The sequence below is a fragment of the Odontomachus brunneus genome, unplaced genomic scaffold, assembly GCF_010583005.1.
Source record: "Odontomachus brunneus isolate Ranch 3 - 2012 unplaced genomic scaffold, Obru_v1 Obru_scaffold_008, whole genome shotgun sequence".
Lineage (NCBI taxonomy): Eukaryota > Metazoa > Arthropoda > Insecta > Hymenoptera > Formicidae > Odontomachus > Odontomachus brunneus.
Genome location: NW_022639458.1, coordinates 2791922 through 2796029, shown reverse-complemented (window position 1 = coordinate 2796029; position 4108 = coordinate 2791922).

Sequence of the window (4108 nt, the reverse complement as noted above, 5' to 3'; positions counted from 1 at the left end):
GCTTGGGGGGGGGGGGGCGGCTTTTTTATTAAATCACACATCTCGCGTGCTCGTCGTCGCCCGATTAATTTGCCGTGACGCTTTCTTTTGTGGCGCCGGGCCAAGCCGAGAGAGAGATGCGCGCGGGCCATCCATATTTCATGCCGACGGAGACGCGTTCCCGCGACCCCCGTGTGACGGGACCCTTTCTATTTTCACGTTTGCTTGTCGAGTGACGGATGTTATGCGCGTTCGACGTAGACGGAAGCGTCTGAAGCTAGAGGCACGTGATTGAACCTGAACGTCGAGTGTCTGAAAATCAGTTGCCTCGGAAAGTGCGACATGACAGTCGGAAATATTTATATTAACTGTACACGCCCGAAAGAGGAAAATGGATTTTCTATTCTTACGCATGGCGCATATCTCGCAATTTATGCTCCTCTTCGTCTAGATGCATCTCGTCTAGTCGTGAAAAAACATTGGATGCATCGCGAAAGGCATTGAATTCAAGTAAAACACGAGAATATAAAACAAAGTAGAAATATTCTTTATTTGAAACTACGTTACTCTCGAAATAAGCAGCAGCGCAGAAAGTGATTTGCACGAAGATAACAAGAGGGTAGTTTCTCAAGAAACAGAATGGAGGATAAGAGCAAATTAAGTCGAAGGAGAGGATGAGGAAAAGTGATTTTGTAACAATGAGGAAAAGTACGAGCGAAACAATTACTTCAATTTGTTGCAAAAGTTGCACACAGTACTTCCGACGTATAAACCCGCACCAGAATTAATAGTATTTACTGATTCTGTTAAGTAATTATTTTTCTTTGCTCCTTCTATCGTTTATTGTATATCCGACAGTAACAGGGTGATTCTTGACCATCTACGAACGTCTCGTCGAGCGCAAAGGAATGGGAGTAGAGGGGTGGCTCGGGAACGATAGCACAGAAGCGGAAGAGGGCGATAGAATTCTAGAATCCTGCAAGGGACGGCTAATTCCACCGTGATCACATCTGATCGATGTCCCTTGCTTACCTCCGTCGAAAAATTATTGTCCTTCGCGGATTTGTCAAACCAATTTTTACACGGTGCCTTTTGATATAATCTTATATTAGTATATCGCGTAAAAAAAAGGAGAATTAGCTAAAAAATAATTTTGTAAAAATTTTATCTTCGAAAATACTGATTTTTGTATCGTTACATCGTTTATTAAATTGTGTATTAACAAGATAATATAACACATGTCAATTTCCGTAATTTTAATGATCAAAGAAAAAATGTGTACTATTTCTGAGAAAAAATCTAAAAGATAGTAAATATTTATTCGGTGGATACATACTATAATAACATACTTATGATATAAAATATTTTTCAAATACAAGAAAACGTACATTTCCTCAAAACCTTCAAAAAAATCTTAGCTTCTCATGAAAACAGGTTTATTTTATTTAAATAAAAGAATTTAGATGTAAGTAAATATATTATTAGTACCCATCGAATAAATATTACTATTTTTAGATTCTTTCTCTCAGTGTGTATTTGCAAATTAGTGGGGTACATTTTAAATATCTCAAAATTAATTTTTCTATTATTACCAAAATTACCGGCGGAAATTCTTATTGGCGAACACGCTCGAATTTTCGACAAACATTGTGATAAGTCAGGCGAGCAATGAAATCTCAGAATGTTACCGAATAAAAATCGCCCGTCGAGGCGAGGGCTACAAGTTACTTTTGAATGATTCCGGAGTGTGTGAGATCCGCGTCTCTCCCGTCTAGTTCGCGATTCGGACAAAATATACTCGCCAGCGTCGCGCGAGTGGATAGTTTCGTCGTCGCTGCGCCCCAGCCAGCATGATTCTTTTATTTTAGTTTCGGTCTTGTTGCTGGACACGGGCGCACTCAATTTGACCTTCCATCTCCGCCGCCCTTCTAGCGTCTATTTTCACCCGTTTCGGACGGTAGACGAGGCAAGAGAGCGAAGAAAAAGAAATAGCAAGAGAGCTCTCGGCCGAGGGACAGGGGCCAGACAGGGTGGACAGAGAAACGACTGAAGCTTGAGAGAGGAGCAGGGAAAGTAGAAGAGTTACTACTCTATAGCAGTGGACGAGGTGGCCACATATGGCTAGCGATGGACTCGATACTCTCGTGCGCGCGATGGAATTATTCGCGTCACACACTGACCGAATAATCAAACGAATGTCACTCCTCGAAATAAAATAAGAAGTTAAAGACTTTTCTGACAATCAATAAAATTGTCTTAACTTTTCGTTTTATTTCGTTTAGAACGCGAACTGAAAGAATACGTTACATCTCCTCCCATTATTTTTCGTTTTTTTGTTTTATTTCAGATTATTTTGGGGAATCTGCAAAAAAGGAAAAGCTACAAATTATATCTTAATATGCAAATTTTAGATCATAATGCGATAAATTTAATAGTTCGCGAAATATTTATAAAGTGAAAATGCTTTTATAGGGATAAAATCGTGACAGAATTATAGAGATATAATGCATAAATCGTCGTGAAATAATGGCGTAAAGTATACGAGCTTTATGCGATCAAGTGGTGTGAGAAAGGGAAAGAGAGAGATATCGATTTCGCCCCATCGCTAGGCTCGCCCACCCCCGCGGAAAACGTAGGATTGCAGAAGTTTGGTGCTCGTCCAAGAGATGACTATCCTAACTCTCTTCGGGTAGCTCGCCTTATCTTATCGCGCCGCCGATAGATAAGCACTCTCGATAAAGCCCGGCGAAGAAATGACGGCGCGATTCGCGTGGATGCAGCCGCCACTCCTTAATTAAGTTCGGACAGCCGTTTATTCGGTTTATCGTCTTGTTTGCCGTACCCACGACTTCCCGGCGCGATTACGCGCGTTTGTGTCGGCGGATGCAGCGCCATCGCGACGGAAAATGTATCGTCAAGGCTCACGTACTTCAATAACATACTTCCCGTGACGAAATTATTTTCGTTGAGATTTGCTGAATATTTAAGCAAGCCTCTCTCTAAGAAGAAAAATAATTTTTGGGAAATCTGTATAATAAACTAAAGATCCATTGTTCCAACCTCTTGGTAACCACCTAAATTGTATGTTTGTTTTTGTTCTATTTGAAGAAAAGCGAAGGCACATGATTTAACTGTTGGATAGAAGACTTCTTACCAAGAAGTTGATAACAATCGGCCCTGAATAGTGAAGAATCATGTAGTGGTTTCTAGCCAAGTCGAAATCAAAGTCCTACTTTTGACCTGAACTTTCTGGAACCTGAACTTGAAGATAACGCTGGGATACTGATAACACTGGTACATAACTTTAGACATTCTTATTTTTGGCTTTGAAACACGAATATGTAAACTTCACGTGAATAAATATCGGAAGTCCAATACTAAAAGTAGGAGTTTACGCGACGTGTCCTAAAATTGATTACGTGATATCACGGTAGTCTTATGTCCGCGCCAACCGTGACGAATTCCTCTCGCAAATTTGAGCCGGAGCGATAGCAAGGACAAATTATGCGCATTACGTGAAGTGTCCCCGCAAGAACAGTAGCGGTAGCCACGGGTTGCGGGGGATGAAACGTCGGCACGGGAGCCGCGCCGTGGATGAAAGATGGGCCCATTGTGCCATCGTAAATACAGGGAAGCGGCCCGTCCGAAATAAGGGCATATTTCAGCTTCTGTCCGGCAATCACCGCTGCTTCTCGGCTTCACGGTCGTGCAGCTACGAATATGGGTGCGGTAGTGAAGATGGCCAGTGGGGAGGCCAGAGAGGACGTAAGAGGGGTCGAGGGGCAGCGAGTCAACGAGAAGGACGGGTCCGAGCGAAAAGGAACGAGCGCGGGAGGACGAGAACGGGGGATCCCAGGGAGGCAGAGACCCCATTTCGTATTCCTCGGGCATCCCTCTTGATCTCCCCGCATTTTTATTGCACTTGCCGCCGGTAAGAATATGTTTTATTTATATTTCATATTTTTCCCTTTCTCTCTCTTCGCTCCCTACAAACCGCGCGGTTAGAGACGGACGTGGCCCACTGTTGTGGATTCACACGAGCTGACCACGAAATATGAAGTCGAGATACGAAATCCCGCGCGCGTCCCCGGAGAAACAACCCGGACGCGCGTATAACCCCCCCCCCCCC